Genomic DNA, 17775 nt, shown 5'->3' with positions numbered 1-17775 from the left:
CACTCTCTGCCTCCTATTTGACAACCAATCCTCTATCCACACTAACACCCTACCCCCAACTCCATGCCCCCTTACCTTCTGCAATAACGTCTTGTGAAGGAATGGTTCAAATCTCAGCTCAACAATTAATAAGTCCAGAGTATAAAGCTAATCTCAACAACAGTGACTCTGAAACTATCAACTGTTGTAAAAACCCATCCAGTTCATTAATGTCCCTTAGGGAAGGAAATCTGTGCCCTTACCTGGTCTGGTCTACACATGACTCCAGACCCGCAGCCATGTGGTTTAGTTTTAACTGCTCTTTGAAATATCCTAGCAAGGCATCAGTTTGAAGGCTGTTAGGGATGGGTAACAAATGTTGACCTTGCCAGCAATGGCAAATCCCTTAAACAAAATATGTTCTAAGGCGAGTGGGGAAAATGCGTTTGGTGATGGCATCTTGTTGGAGGTGGAAGAAATGAAGCAAGATGATTTATTGAGTATGGGGACTGCCGAGATAGAGGATGAAGACAAATTTAACCCTACCATGGTTCTGGGAGGGAGGGGATGAGGTGAGAGCAGCAGTGCAGGAAATAGGGCAAAAAAGTTGAGGGTCCTGTCAGCTAAGATGGAGGGGAATCCTCTTGGGAGGAAGACATATTGAAAGTGTGGTATGAAAGATAACATCAAAAAAACAAGTGTGACAGTGATGGAGAATTGGGGATCTTCAACAACATCTTTACAAAAAGTGGGATGGGAGGAAATGTAGACAATGTGGCTAAGGGAGTCATTAAGCTTATAGTAAAGATTGGTCAACAGCTATCTGCAGAAATGGAGATGGAGAAATTGTGGAAGGGAAGACTCAAAAATGGACCATGTAAAGGTGAGGGGAGGGTGGTAATTGAAGCAGCTGACATTTTCAAACTCACAGCAAGAGCAGAAAACAGCAATTATATAGTCATCACTGTATCAGAAGAGGTGAGGGAACCAAGTAGGACTGGAAAGAAGAAGGTTCACCATATTCCTTGAAAAGGTAGGCACATCTGGGACCTATACAAGTTCCCATGGCAACACCCTTTATTTGGAGGAAGTGAGCAGAATCTAGAGAGTTGTTGTTAATCAGTCAGAGGGATGGCAGCATTCTGTGGTTATGCCTCCTTTTTTGAAAGGAATCAACATAATTTGTATTTGAATAAATCAATATAATCCACTTCCACGTTCTCCCTCCTTTAGGATCTTCTCCATTCATCCTCAGAAATTAGTTCCATCAACCCTCTCTCTCCCTCGTTGTTGGTCCCATTTACCCTCTCCCTAGCAAGTCTGCACTACTGAATCAACAATACCTCTTGACCAGAGCTGTAAAAGCATTGCTTTGAAAATCCAAGACTTCATGCCCCCCAATCACTATATTATGTTATACCTCTTGGAGGCCTGTTCATATCACAGTACAGTACTGAGTCAAGTTCAACTTCAGCTAGGCCAGAGACAGGAATGGAGAGACTACTGCAGTCCTTGTTACTGATTCCAATCCAGTGACAATGACTTTTTTCTACATGTATACATTTGGACAACTAGACAAGACTGCAAAGTCGAGTTTGAAACAAGGTGGATGCTTTAGAATTGCTGACTAGTAATAGCATGGAAGAATAAGATATTAAGCGACTGTACAGATTTTGCCCATTTTCTGTCAATTTCATTTTCTTCCATTCTCTAGGGTTTTGATTCCTTAGTGAAGCGTATTTGGTGATTGACAAAGTAACTCACTCAGCCAGTTATGCATCTCTCCAGCACTACATGTAAAGAATTTCAGCAGACAGTTTGACTGCAGAAACCATCACTACCAAGTTTCCTCAGCTGGCATTCACATGCAGGAACTTCAGGTGGAGACTAAGGGTAGATAGTAATTGACATTTCTTTCTGTGGGACACCGAGATAAAGTATAATGCCCTTGTGACTCACCTGCTAAGATAATTTCATTTACCACAGGATCATTACTAGGAATTTTCTGATGCCTATGGCTCAGCTGCTCATGGCCCTTTTATTACATCTGATTGAGGCAGTTAATAGCATAGACTTATACTTAAGGTATCACAAGTTATTATTATTTCAATGCGTAGAAAAATAACCAACTCCCCCACCCTTTGATCGACATCTTCATGCCCCCAAAAGTATCTACCAAACTGAATCTTGAAAATTCCAATTACCCCAGCATCCACAAGTTCTTGAACAGTTAGGGAATTCCATCAGCCTGTGTGTGCAAAAGTGCTTCCTACTTTCACTCCTAAATATAGTGTTGACAGCAAGTACACACTGATTCAATAACAAACCACAAACCATCAATCCTGCGACAGGAGGAGAAGCAGCCAATCCAAATGCTATTTAAGACCCAAAATGTTAATCAGTCGTATTGGGCACTATTGAGTCTAGCGAGTAGGTAGAATTGATCATTGCTACACATAGATAATTTTGTGGGACCACAATTTTGTTCAATTATAATACAAGTGCCTCTGAAATTAACATGGCACAAGCTATTTTAAGCACATATTTCAGGAAATCCCTCAAAACTTCAGTGGCCGAGTCCTCCTGAATCAGACAAAAGTCAAAAATACATCAAATTCAAGGATCCTTTTGACAAACATTGTAAACCACAAAGCGAATAGGGACAAATATGGCGATTATTAGCACTGTTTTCAATTGTCACCCATATTTAAAAGTTGGCAATAGGAACTTAAAACTTACACCATGTTCAAACTGAGATAAACACCAACTTGGTGAAAGACATTCATTGATCTGCCTGAGAATTGGTGGTCTTCCAGCACAACAACTATTGCTTCTGATTGTTTTTGGCATGTTGTCAAATTAATGCAAGTCTTTTTCACACTTGTGAAAATGATTGAACAAGTGGCTGTGAGAAAAGTACTCTGTAGTATGAAAATGAATGTTAAGAAAATGAAAATAACAGTTACTAGTAAGAAGACCACAAAACCAAAAATGAAAACAGAACCAATGTAAAGCAAGTCAACAAGTGTCAATACCTCAGTTGGATCATTACAAAAATGCTAAATGTAACACTGAAATAGCGAAATGAACAAAACAAAATGAATTGGTTTACACAAATTTTATGTCTGGCCAACATTTCTCTCTGGCCGTGAAAGCTGGACGGTAGGCAGCCAAATGTCAAAAGATTCAAAGGCTTTGTAATGCAGCATACAGAAGAATGCTTAGAATATCCCAGAGCATGTAAACAATGAGACTATCCTACGGAGAATCAAATCCAAACAAAAAATATGGCAGACATCAGGAGCCAAAAATTGAGTTATTTTAGCCATCTGCTCAGGTGCGACAATATACATAGGGCACTTTTGACGGCTACGTCAGTGGGTAAAGAGGCTGAGGAAGACAGATTTCCTGGGCAAGAAACATCAAGGAATGGACAAACGTGAACTATCAGGATGCAGTGAGGACAGGTTACAACAGAAGAGGCTGGTGCAACATTGCATCTTGACAAGAGGATGGAACCTGTACTGAGAGAGTAGTCACAAATATGTAGAATGAATCCAGCTGATTGGTGAAAAAGCAACCTCCAGTGTAGTGAATGCTACCTGAATTAATCCTGAATACCAAAGTGTAAAGTGAAAGCAGGTTGTGATTCTTAAAAGCCTGCAAACACAATGCCCGCACACACAAAAACAACACAAAACAGAATTTTAAAAAGTAAATGATAACTGCTATTCAAAAACTGCAAGGGAACAAAGAGTAAAAATTTAATCGACGTAACTGATTCCAGACACAGGGTGGGGGTCGGTGGTGGGGGTGTGGTTTCATGGAGTGGGAGAGGAGCAGAAGAGAGAAAGGGGAAAAAGGCTGGAAGTAAAACATCTGCAAAGTCTGCATCTAAAGCCAGCAGTGTGGGACAGAATAACAACCAGTACTGCTATTCCACCAGAGTCACCACTGAACACGGAGCAATTCCACATTCACTTTTGGAATACAGCATGGGGACACAAATGTACATCTGTTGCAGCTGGCTGACTGGTGGAGCTGGATTTAAGGTACAGGATTCTAACAGTTAAATTAAAAGAATTCACACTCTCAAAAGCAACTACAGAAAGTAATTTAAATAGGTCAAATAACATGGGGTGCAGTATAACTTTCCTAAGTCTGAATTCTCACACAGGATTCCTGAAGTAATTCATCAGGCTTCTAAAATATTCTTTCATCGTATGGGGGGGTGCTGCTAGCAAGGTCAATATCTGTTGCCAAGCTCTAATTGTCCTTGAGAATGTGACAGCGAGTTGTTTTTTGAACCACCAAAATCCATCAGGTGCAGGTTTCCCCACAGTGCAGTTAAGAAGGGAGTGATAGTGAAGACATGTCAACAAAGTGCCAAGTTAAGATGGTGTGAGATGTAGAGAGGAACTTGCTTCCCTTGTCCTTCTAGGTGGTAGACGCTGTAGGTCTGGAAGGTGCTGTCGAAGGAGCCTTAATGCAGCTACTGTGTGCCAGTGGTGGAGTGAATGTTTACTTTGGATGGGTGCTGATCACGCAGACTGCTTTATGCTCAAGGTTGTTGAGCTTCTTGTGCGTTATTAGAGCCACACTAATCCAGCTAAGAGGATGGTTGGTATTCCATCACATTCCTGACTTGTGCCTTTCAGATGACGGACAAACCTGGGGAGTTACTTATCCCACAATTCCCAATCTCTGACCTGTTCTTGTACCCATAATATTGATATGGCTGGTCCAGATCAGTTTCTTGTCAATGGTAGCCTCCAGGATGTTGATAATGAGGGGATTCAGACATGGTAATGTAATTGAATGCCATGGGGAGATAATTAGGTTCTCTCTTGTTGAGCACGGTCTTTGCCTGGCACTTGTGTTAATTGATACTCATCAGCCCAAGCCTGAATGTTGTCGAGGTCTTGCTGAACATTCAGCAAACATTCCCACTTCTGATATTGTGATGAAGGGAATGTCATTCATGAAAGAGCTGAAGACAGTTTTGCCTAAATAGTATGAGCTCCTGCAGCAATGCCCTAGAACTGAGAAAATTGGCCTTCCAACATCAGTACCAACCATCTACCGTTGTGCCAGATGTGATTCCAACCAATGGACAGTTTTCCCGATTCCCACTGACTTTTAATTTTGCTAGGCTCATTGATGCCACAATCAGTCAAATGCCACTGTGCCGCCCAACACGCCCAAAATCTTATAACTGATAGTAGAAGATACACCTCGCAATCAAATCCACCATCAACTTGTGGCAATGCTGCTCTCCCAACACACTCCATAAACTTAGTGCACCATATAGCTGTGCAGCACAGTTACAATTTCTGCCTCTCATGACACTGCCTGCCAATAAGTAGAATGGCCATCCATGTATATACAACGCATTGGGTCCACTTCATTAAAAGCAAACATGTGGTGGCACCTTTGGCAACATAGAATTATATATTTTGGCCAGCAGCAGAAAATGTTCTTACTGTCAATATTACAGGAGCCCCAAAATCTTCTGATCAACTTCACAACTAAAAGGAATGAAAAATAAATTCATTCATTTTAAAATAAATTTCTACTACCTGGCATCGGTAACCTGCAATCAGCAATGTTCAATCTACTCTCTACACCATTTGCTTGACTGTAATTGTCTCAAGAATGTTTGTTTTATGTCACTTAGAATCAATGAATCCCCATACTGCACATCTTTGGACTGTGGGAGGAATCTGGAGCACCCGGAGGAAAACCACGCAGACAATGGGAGAATGTACGTATCCCCATTTAGAATCATAGAATCCCTACAGTGTAGAATAAGGCTATTCAGCCCATCAAATCTGCATTACTGCAGCATCTTACACACGTCCTTCCACATTGCCACAACACCACACCATGCATTTACCCCACTAATCCCTCTAATCTACACATCCTGGGACACTAAGGGGCAATTTAACATGACCAATCCACCTTAACAGCACATCTTTGAATTATGGGAGGAAACCAGAGCATCCGGAGGAAATCCACACTGACACTGGAATAGATGCAAACTCCTCACAGTCACCCAAGGTTAGAATCGAACTTGTGCCCCTGGCATAGTGAGGCAGCACTGAGGCAATTACAGGGCAGCATGGTCAAGCAGATGGTCTAGAAAGTAGATTGAACATTGCTGATTACAGGTTGCTGACGCCAGGTAATCAAAACTTATTTTCAGGTGAACAATATTTTTCATTCTTTTCAATTGTGAAGGTGATCAGAAGATTTTTAGGCACCTGTAATATTGACAGTAAGAATATTTTCCACTGCCAGTCAAAATGGCCAAAGTACGGGGTGGCACGGTAGCACAGTAGTTAGCACTGCTGCCTCACAGCATCAGGGACCCAGGTTCAATTCCCGGCTCGGGTCACTGTCTGGGTGGAATTTGCATGCTCCTCCCAGGTCTGTGTGGGTTTCCTCCCACAGTCTGAAAGATGTGCTGGTTAGGTGCTTTGGCTATGCTAAATTCTCCCTTAGTGTACCTGCCAGACTATTATAATTAGCGGACTTTCACAGTAACTTCATTGCAGTGTTAATGTAAGCCTACTTGTGACTAATAAATAAACTTTGAGAGTTAAAAACATATTTCTACATTGCCAGAAGTGCTACCAAATGTTTGTTTATACACCATTGTATAATTCAGTTTATCATTTGAAAATATGAAGTTGTATTAGGTACTTTGCTGTTGCAATTAACTGCACCATTTCCAGAACTTCCTACTCTACTTCCTATATAACCCTAACATGTGTGTCATGGTTCAGCCACCAGCTCTATCGCCTCCGAATCAGAAGGTTGTAGTTGCAAGATCCATTCCAGGAATTGAGCATAAAAATCTGGCTAACACCCTTGTGGGGTACTTGAAGAGTCTTTCAGATGAGATGTGAAACTGAGGCCCTGTCTGCCCTCTTCGGTGAACAAAAAAGGATCCCATGACACCAAAGTAGAGCAGAGAAATTCACCTGTATCTTTGAGAGGCAACAAAGGCTGGCCATCAAATCACATTCTGGTAAGGACATGTGCCATCAACAAAAGAGGAAAGCTGGCAACCTTCCAGATGTAATGGCCACATGTTCCTAAATCTTGCTACAGAGTCAGAAGGTGTTTGAAATCTACGCAACAGCAAATACTTGCACTCCTGCCAAGAATTTGGAGTCTTTCAGCAAATCGGAAATACAAAAATGTCAACTCAGGTCAACTGGGTGACTTTCCCATCTAAGCCAACATTTATTCAACCCCTGGTCCGAATTGTTTTTGCTGAAAACGTGCTACTTATATACAAAGTCTGACTTTACAAGTTAAAGAACCACACAAGCAAACAAGCTATGAAATGTACTCAGTTCAAACCAAAGTGTTTTGGTATTTGAAAGGTGCACTCAGGCGATAATCATTGCCAGTCAAATACTTTCAGAAATCTGATTTGGTCAATGATATTGGAGAAAAAATTGGTTACAGCATCATGATGAAAGCAGCTCCACTGTCAAACACAACCTGATTGTAAATTGGTAGGACATGATAAGACAGTGACCAACAGAATGCAGTCTATCTCTATACAGAAAATTCTTGAACACTTTCAGCCAACCCAAAAGGACAACAAGCTCAGGAAACCACTTTAAGAAGGCAGGCAGCTCAAAAATGTATCACCTGCCCAACTATTAATTAAATTCAGACTGATAAATGAGAAGCTTGGTTAAAACTGGATTTTATACTTTCCAAGAATAGCTTGCGATTTTGAGCAGGTGGTATCAATAATTTTATTCATTCGGATGTGGGTATCTTTTGCTAGACCAGCATTTATTGCCCATCCCCAATTACCCTTTGAGGAAGGTGGTGAGCCTCCTCTTTACACCACTACAGTGCAGGTGGTTAGGTGGACCCTCAGTGCTGTTATCCCAGGATTTTGGCCCACTGATTGAGGCAAAATGGCTCCAAGTTACAATGCTGAGTGACTTAGAGGGGTTCTTAGTCAGTGGTATTTTCATGCTCCTGCTGGCCTTTTCCATCTAGATGGCAGAGGTCACGGATTTGGCAGGTGCTGTCAAAACAGCTGTGGCAAATTGCTATACTGTATTATGCAGATGGTACACACTACTACCAATGTGCATCAGTGATGGAGGAACTGAATGCTTGCGGTGGTAAATGAGGGACCAATCAAGCAGGTTGCTATGTCCTGGATCATGTCAAGCTTCTTGAATGTTTCTAGAGCTGTGTTCCCACAGGAAAGTGGACAGCATTCCATCATACTATGATTTGTGTCTTGTAGTTGGTGGACAGGTTTTGGGATTCATGAGGTGAGTTATTCACGTCAGACTACCAGTCTCTGACCTGCCCTTCTAGCACAGTACTAATATGGCTAGTCCATTTAAGCTTCTAATTAATGGTAATCCCCAGGATGTTAATGGTGGGATTCAGGAAAGATAATATCACTGAATGTTGAGGGGGTAACGATTTGATTTTTCTCTTGTTGGGAGATAGTTATTGCCTGACATTTGTGCAGCCCAAATGTTACTTGCCGCATGTCAGCCTAAGCCTTAATGGGCTACATGGTATACTTCACACATAGTGATAGAATAAGCAGCTCGACTAGGCCAATGCTCCCAAATTACCAAGTCACAATACGTAAATTTTAAAATAAATGCTGCATGGGCAGAAAATCATCAATGTACAGATGAGCTTTTCTTTGAAGGATCATTGAGGTGTCTACTGAGTCACTTTTAAATACTTAAAATTTAGGAACACAAATAAGTTGTATAACAAACATGAGACATGATAAAAAGGAAAGTAATTTAGCATTTTCTTAACAAACACTTTTAAAGGTAAAAGGATATGGATTTGAAAAGCTACAGCAGTAAAAACTATGATCTTGTCGTGGTTCATGATGCAACATTAGGTAATTAGAAATGAAACCACCTTCAGCATAATATATTTGGCCTATTTCTCTCTTTAAGAACAATAGTCCTGGCAAATCACAGCTACTTTCAGGCAATGACTGCTACTAACAGCAGCTGGAGAAACTAGTCTTGGGCTTGTTCCCAACAACCACTTGAGACTTTGGAAAGTCTGGCAACACACCACGCCTGCTACCACATGTACAGTGGAGCCAAGATCACAGACCATGAAGAGGTAGAGGCTCCCACTGCTGTACATTTTTAAATTAATCAATAATAGCAGATCATTTCACAATTAAAAGTTAGCAAAGGAAACATTAAATTAAAAAACGCCAAACTGCTTTGTATTTAGGCATGTCTAGTGTTTTTCTTCAAACGTAACTCATCCATTGTATTCTCAAATGTTCAAAGACTAAAATGGACTTAGTGGAGATTTCAGTGATTCTTCAAAGAAGAAACGCTTACCCCTTTTTCAATAAATTGCTGCACGTGCAACATTTTCCAGCAGGCAATTACTTTTGGACCTCTGCCATTTACTAAACCAGTTCACTCAGCGCTTCTTCCCTCTTTTCCTTACAGAACACAGCCTCCAGCTAGGGGAGGGGAACAAAACTGAATGGAAGAGAATATGTCAGAAGCTACTCCAATCTGTTCCGAATCAAACAAACTACTTCACTAGAAGTCCTCCTGGTTTTCCAGCTGTAAATGATTGTGACAGGCTATCACAGCAGGTGTCCTCTCATACAGACTGCAGTGATTTCAACATTTACTTTGTTTACCATATCCCTTAATGCCAATAATGCAAGCGAACTGAACCACCTACAGAGAGTTGTCAAAGTAAATTGGCTGATCTTCAAGAGTGCTCTTTTAAACTCAATATCGGGCCATCATTCATCTTGTGGGATCATTTCTAGCCTACGAGCACCTCAAAAGTAAATCCTGCACATGCTGTTTAGACATAGGGGACAAGCAACAACTTGTATTTATAACACACCATTAACATTATAAAATGCTGTGTGACACTTTACAGAAGCGCTATGAAACAAAAATTGAAATTGAGCCACAAAAGTGGATACGAGGGTGGGTAGCCAAAATCCAGTTAGAGAGACAGATTTTCAGGAACATCTTAAAGAGGGAAAGTGAGGTAAAAAGACAAGGAAGTTCAGGAAGGGAATTCCAGAGCTTAAGGCTCAGGCAGATGAAGGCACAGACAGCATATTTCAAATTCATTTTTCACATGATGTGAGCAAGGCCAGCATTTACTGTCCATCCCTAATTGCTCTTGAACTGAGTGGCTTGCTAGTGGCTATTTCAGAGGACAGTTAAGGGTCAAATACATTGCTATGGATCTGGAGTCGCATGTATGCCAGACCAGGTGAGACTCAATTATCAACTGAATATAAATTCCACCAGCTGCCACGATGAAAATGTGAACTCATATCATTGATCCTTCTCCTTCCCATAATTTCTGCAGTTTATCTCTTGAAGCATCAAAATCAGGCTTTGGAGGTGCTGGTGGGATAACATAGCCGGCATACTCTTCATTTTCAACAAAAGCATCGTGAAGCCAGACAAATTCTTCATGTTGACACACTACAGAAAATTCATCCTGTTTGAAATTAGGTAGGGAACTCTATGTGTGCACTGTAAATTTTACTTTATCTCTTTCACTAAATCCAGCATTAGGCTGGATTTCTGGATTACTAGCAAAGTGACATTACTACTACACCACCAACTCTCCCCAGGTGGAGCAATTAAAATACAGTGTGCTCAAGGTGCCTGAATTAGAGTAGTAAGATACCTCACGGGTTGTCAGACAGGAGGACTTTATAGAGATAGGGAGTGTAGGAATAAAGAGAGGCAAGGCTATGGAAGGGTTTGAAAAAAAAATAAGGTATGCATAAAGACAACCAGTTGTAGTTAGTTATTACAAAAGTAAGGATAAAGCAGAATCAAAAAACATGGAAACAAGATCAAAGTATTTCAACAAAATAAAACAAAATCAGCCACAATAACTTCCAGAGCTTTATTTCACCGTTTGGTATGACTAACACATTCACTTGTACCTTTAACATTCTAAATCAATACTTCCCCTGATTAATTTCATTGTAATCGATAAAGAGGTAGGGTAGTAATTAAAACCAAAGAATGTTTTTTTAAACCTCAAATCTAAAGGTGTGCGGGTTAAGTAAATTGACCATTAGTGTCAGAAAATTAGCAAGGTAAATACATGGGGATTGCAGGGATAGGCCTGGGTGGGATTGCTGTTGGTACAGGCTCAATGGGCCAAATGGCCTCCTTCACTGTAGGGTTTCTATGATTCTACAAAGATTACAAAGCTGATAACCACACGGACAACTATTCTTCACTGCATTTTCACTGATGAGAACACCTGAAGCATGGTCATACCCAACACCTCGACAATTTCCATCCTCTTCTATACACCATAGCAAAAGTTCAAAGCAAAGCTTGCTATCCATGATGAACACATTTATGATGTGAACTCTCTTGATCTTACCTAAACCAAACAAAGTAACATTGACAGAGCTGTGTTGTTATGCAAAAACAGGAAGTGTACTTAATTCATTAAGTCAATAGCTCATATCATTACCGCAGGGAAGAGGGCTATGTGAATTCCAAATCTGGTAACAGCAACAGCCTGTTACATGACACCCATGAAATGAGCTATTCCTGGCGCATGAATATTCACAGCATCTATTATTCCCATATACAATACAGTTCAGAAGATTACCTGGGACTAAGCTTAAAAATAACAACGTATTTTGTCTGGAGAAAAAGAATAATTAGAATAAAAGTCCGACAGTAGACTCAATAATGTGCATGCTTCCTTTAGGGAGCCTGCGCTTGTAAGATCAAATTAAAAGCTACAATACGGTTGCCTTGATTCTTCAACACATACCCCTTCAAGCACGACTTCTCACTTGACATGTGAGTTTGTTGAATTTGTGCATAGATCAACTATTTGAGAAAGAACGAACCAATTTCGGAAAACAAAATGGAAACAGAATTTTACTGTTTCAGTTGAGGCAAGCAAAGTACTACAGACTCTAAAAGGAACGGAATGTCTTGAATTTTCATCTTTTTAAACCAACAAGGACTGGTCATAAGAATTCCCTTTCCACACAAGATTTAAATTAAGACTTGTGTTACAAATCTTTACCCATGCTAATCTAAAGAATTGCATTTAACTTTCAAGAGTAATCCAAACAAATCACATGTGCCTTCATCATTCTGCAACTACCAGATCATCCTGAACATTAGAGATAGTAATCCAAACTCTCAATTATATCTCACATATCTCATCCGAAATAAAAACGTCACAGCAGCTACAAACTAATTTTACAGCTTTTTCAACTGAGTTTAGATGGAAGCCATTAATTACATTTGTTCTGGGGTACAGTAGCATAGTGATGTCACTGGACTAGCAATTCAGATGCCCAGGCTAATGCTGTGGTGATAAGAGTTCAAATGGAATTTAAATTCAGTTAATAAATCTGGAATATATAAAAGTTAGCCATAGTAACAGAAACAATAATACTATGATCGATTGTCATCAAAACACACCTGGTTCAGTAGTTTCTGTTTGGAAAGGAAATCTGCTATCCTACCTAATCTGGCTTAGATCTGACCCTTCCCTGTCCTCTGAAATGTTGTCTTCGAAGGCAATTAGGGATGGCCAACAAACATTGTCTTTGCCAGTGATGCCCAGGCCCCAGAAAAAGGGAAAAAAGACCACCTATTTTCATTGAGTTAACAATCACCTAATGGAGGAAATCAGAAGTCTCAAAAACTTTGAAAATGCTGCAAAAGCATATTGTTCAAATTCTTGTCAATGAGCAAAGCCACACGAGATTATCACATATAATGAAAAAAACATGCAGCTAGTTAAATGTTGATGGTAAAGTTCAGTCTGGACATAATCTACCTTACAAACCTGCAGCAACTTTAGCTACCTACTCCCAATTTGTATAATTGATATATTTCAGTAAGATGTATAATGAAGGCATCAGGAATATTGTCAAGAATTCACTACAAGACAACGAAATCCATTGGTCCCCCAACAGAACATTGGACCAAATGTTGCTGTCAAAGTAATGGTGAGGCTAATGGTGCTTGCCATTATTTTGAGTTGCATAGAATATACAGCAGAGAAAGATGCCATGCTAAAATGGTGCAGCAATTTCAAAACTAACTATTGCAAGTGTGGAATCTCAGTCCTTCAGGTGTTAGTTGCTGTTAGAGATTTTAAAAATCTAACTTTAAAAAACCCTTCCATTTTGTCTCTTTCTTCCTCAATCCAATCTTCACTTTCCTCTCTTTCTGTACTTGATTTGACACTGAATTCACCTACTTTGATTCACATTTCCTATTCAGTCCATATGATATTAATTTCTCAATCCTTCAATCTGATTGATTAAGGAGATATATAGTTGCTTGACCTGTTCACTGAGATGCCCTGTTTCATAAGAACATAAGAAATAGGAGCAGGAGTAGGCCATCTAGCCCTTCGAGCCTGCCCCGCCATTCAATAAGATCATGGCTGATCTGTCGTGGCTCAGTTCCACATTCCCGCCCTCTCCCCATAACCCTTAATCCCCTCTCTTATCAAAAACCCGTCCACCCGCGTCTTAAAAATATTTAGCGAGGCAGCCTCCACCACTTCAACGGGCAGAGAATTCCAGAGATTCACCACCCTTTCAGTGAAGAAGTTCTTCCTCAACTCCCTTCTAAACCGCCCCCCCTTTATCTTGAGGCTGTGCCCCCTAGTCCTACTGTCCTTTCTGAGCGGGAAGAGTCTCTCCACCTCTATCCTATCCATCCCATTCATCATCTTATACGTCTCAATGAGATCTCCCCTCATTCTTCTAAACTCTAACGAGTACAAGCCTAGTTTATTCAGCCTCTCCTCATAGCTCATAGTTTCCCTCGCTGCACTGTTATCAGATTGCACTTTCAGCAGCTTGTCATATAAAACTAATGGTAAATGCCATTATATATGCTGCTAATGCAAAGCCTGGCCCATCACAAAATTAAAATTGCATTTTCATTGCCGTTCCCAAGAGAGGATTATACCCTCTGTTTCCAGAAACCAAGTATCACTAGCACACAATACAGGACAGGCGGCCATTGTTGAAGCCACCACTTCCATATGGCTGCAGGCAAACCAAATTCTCAAATCCCATTCTCTCCAATGCTCTGTTGCAGCTGCCAATCCTACTCCACCTTTCCTTCAACCATCTGCTGCAAAGAACCTGCAGAGTCCAGCAAAATATTGGTTACATTTTTGGCATGGACTTCCCACAAGATAAGGAAAGTCACTGGTCTGACGCATGAAGTCAAATTAGCAAGTTTACAGCAATGTTACATACTACTATACTGATGTCATCAAATCCACTCTACTTAAAACAGGCAAGTTCTGAACACAGGCATTATACCGGAGAACAAGTCACTCATTACAAGTAGGATATTAAAATGTGCTGTTCTTGAAAAGGGTTGTGCAGCTGATAGTTTGTGAAAGATCAACACATTCTGGGTATGTTGCCAAATGTAGGGGTTTCACAGCCATGTAATACACTCATTCAGTCATCTGTCCACTGCATTCCTACCATTGTTAATCAACTCTTCAATTTTAATCTATTGACTTGAAACTTCCTACCATAGCTTCCCTTCCCCAGCTAGCTTCTTTCTTCCACACTTTTCCTGAACGTGCTAACGTTTATAGTAGTATGTCATCATGGCTGCCCGCTGTGCTCAATTATCTTGTTAAAATTATCATTATTTAGGCAAAAACTATTAGCAGCAAGAAGTTATTCAACTGTGGAAAGCATCTCTGAACAGGTCTGATTTTGCCTTCAACCTTCATGATTGGATTCAGTGCATCTGGGCAAATGAAGAATCCAATCAGCCAGAATTCCTAATTTCTATTACCAGGCAACGGCCTTTAACTAGAAAGTACACAGACAGACATCAGGCAGGATTGGCGTTTGATTAAGCTGCAATGATTATTGGAGGTGAAGAATGGACATTAGCAAGGCTGCTGCTTCCCAGCATCAGTCAGTGACTTTCAGAGGAGGGAAAAATAAAGAAAACATCTTTCAAAAATAACTTTTAGAACAAAGAGAGACAAGATTCCCCCAATAGCTCAATTTGTTCTGTGACTCAGTCCTTTATCTCCAAACAGCTAGAATCAATCAAGAAAAACCTACAATAATCAAAACTTTTAAAAGATAAACTACAGGAATTTCAGCCAACTTTTTCTAATACTAGTAGATGATTAAGATATTTGAGTGTTCATTTTTAGGGCAGACAAAATTGTTAGCTTGTCAAGAAACTTCTAAGTAACCTACTGAAGGAAGACTAAAAACCCTGCCACACAGGAGAAGCTAGTGCAGAAACACAACATTTTAAACACTTAAAGCTAATTCCTCGATGCAAGATCACTTCAAATAGATTATAAGGAGTACTTAAGGCATGTTTGAACAAAAAGATTCAAAGTAAAGTCTTGGAGTGTTTCTGAAGCAGCTTTTGCTAATTCAACACTCCATTTGAGAAATCAATAAGCAGAATGAGATAAAACAGTTGACACAAAGAGTACAGTTTGTTAAGGAATACACTAGTATAAAATGTTGAAACCCATGTGTTAAGCTTTTGAATTACGTACTTACATCAAATTGTGGATTACCTATCTGCAACTCACTTGTACATGTTGTTCCATATTCGCGCTAAACACCAAGTGATTTTTTTTTTCCCCTCAATATTTCTCCAGCTGGGATGTTCCTTGCACCATTCTCCAAAATCATTTCAGACAAGATGCCGCTGCAAGTGCTCTTTGAGCCAGTCAGTGGGAAACACCTACGAGCTATGCATGAGGCACCTCCTATACAAGTGTTAAAATGTCAAGGCATTTATCACGATGGAATGTTTGTCTGTATTCATACCACTTCTTAGGCAAGAAATGTAGCCACTATTGTTAGAGAGACAAGAGTATAAAATATAGATATTTCATTGCTCAGCCTTTCTCCCATGTTTATTAGTGGCATTGATTGAGGATAAATGTTAGCCAAGATATCAGGGAGAGCTCCCCTTTTCTTATAAAAGTGTCATGGGATTTTTATGTCAATCTGAGTAGGAGGATAGATGGGACCAGAATGTAAGATTCTCTTCATGTCAAACAGCTAGTGCTAAAAGCCAAAAGTATTATTTTTTAGAGTAACGATAGTGGATTTGATCAAAATGAAATGACTATCAAGGCTAATTTTGCAGACAAGTATTTCAAAGTAAGATCAGGCAGGGATGCGAACTTTGTTCCCTTTAACTGATTTACTTTTATATCCTCCAAGTCAGTTCACAGAAATGAATACTGGTTAGATGAATAGGACTCTGCATCACAGATAAGTTGCTTAAAGATAGCTGCAATCCAAGAGCCACCAGGTCCAACAATATTTTCCTAATTACAAGGTCTGTTGCATTTTGTTTATAAGCTGCACTGTCATTTTGTGATTCCCTTAGATCCAGGAATCAGAAAGTAAGCTTTTAAAGAATAACACCAAGCATAGCGTATCAACTAATTAGCATGTCAAATGAATCTCACGCATTGGTTGTGTGGGTGTGTGTGGGTGTGTGTGGGTGTGTGTGGGTGGGAGGGAGGGAGGGGTGGTGACAAATTAATTAAGTACGGCAGTCACTAAAAGCAGCTTAAATCGGCATTAGATCATTCAGGAGATAATGGTTCATCACATCATAAATGCCAGCCTTAGTAGCATTCTAACACTCAGAAGATCATGTTCACATCTGGGGCCTGAAGATATTAACTGGGCTGACATTCCACAGCAGTACCGAGAGAATGCTGGATTACTGTCTTTCAGTTAAGATCTTACACTCCGGTCCCATCTATCCTTCTACTCAGGTTGACACAAAAATCCCATGACACTAATTTATAAGAAAAGGGGAGCTCTCTCTGATATCTTGGCTAACATTTATCCTCAATCAATGCCACTAATAAACATATTATCTCATCATTATCATTCAGCTATTTGTGGGAGCTTGTTGTGCACAGATTGTCTGCTGCATTTCCTACATCATAAGAGACTACAGTACAACTTTAATAGTTATAAAGTGTTATGGGATGTTCTGAGTTTGTGGGAGTATCTACATAAATGCAAGCCTCTCAAGCAACTTCACTAAAACAGATCAACTGTTCACCAAAGTCAGTGTTATTTATGGGAGGTTGCTGTGAGTAAAACTGAACACCTCATTTGTCTAGAACAACTTGCATTTATATAGCATCTTAGATGTAGCAAAACATCCCAAGGAGCTTCAAAGGGGCAAGTATCAAACAAAATTTGACACCAATCCACATAAAAGGATTAGGATCAATGAATAAAATTTTGGTTAGAAAAGTTTGTCAGTGACTACATTTCAAAGAGTAATATATTGGCTATGAAATATTTTGGGGTTTTTGTTACAATGTGAAAAATTCTTTCTTCCTTTCAAATAAAACACAATCCCCAAAAGATAACTACTGAATGTCAAAGTTACTTTGCATCAAGACAATTCATCAATCATCAATCAACATCAAATAAAGCACACCATTAGTCTTTTCAACAAGGTTTCTAATGCCACGATCGCTAAGGCTCTGAAAATTATACAGCCACTGTAGTCCATGATGGAAGTCTCAAAGAAAATCTTCAGCTGCCACCTATGGTATAAAGAAGAACAAAGAACAAAATCAGCCCGGGAAACAGACCCTTCGGCCCAACGAGCCCACGTCGCCATCTCAACACCACCAGTCCACCTCTCTACTCATGACCCCTATCTAATGTTTAATGGCCATCCAGGTTGATGGGTATGGGTTCAATTCCCC

The 17775-nt window shown here is 40.0% G+C and overlaps 1 protein-coding gene across 1 annotated transcript in view; it reads right to left on the bottom strand.

The window, feature by feature from the left end:
• Positions 1–17775, bottom strand: part of agap1 (ArfGAP with GTPase domain, ankyrin repeat and PH domain 1) — a 712549-nt gene that overhangs the window by 672687 nt on the left and 22087 nt on the right. The gene's annotated exons all lie outside the window — the stretch shown is intronic.

This window comes from Carcharhinus amblyrhynchos, chromosome 11 (genome assembly GCF_965287045.1).
Source record: "Carcharhinus amblyrhynchos chromosome 11, sCarAmb.v2.hapA, whole genome shotgun sequence".
In the NCBI taxonomy this organism is placed as follows: domain Eukaryota; kingdom Metazoa; phylum Chordata; class Chondrichthyes; order Carcharhiniformes; family Carcharhinidae; genus Carcharhinus; species Carcharhinus amblyrhynchos.
The sequence above is the reverse complement of the archived record's forward strand: the minus strand, read 5'-3'. Positions and strand labels throughout refer to the sequence as shown.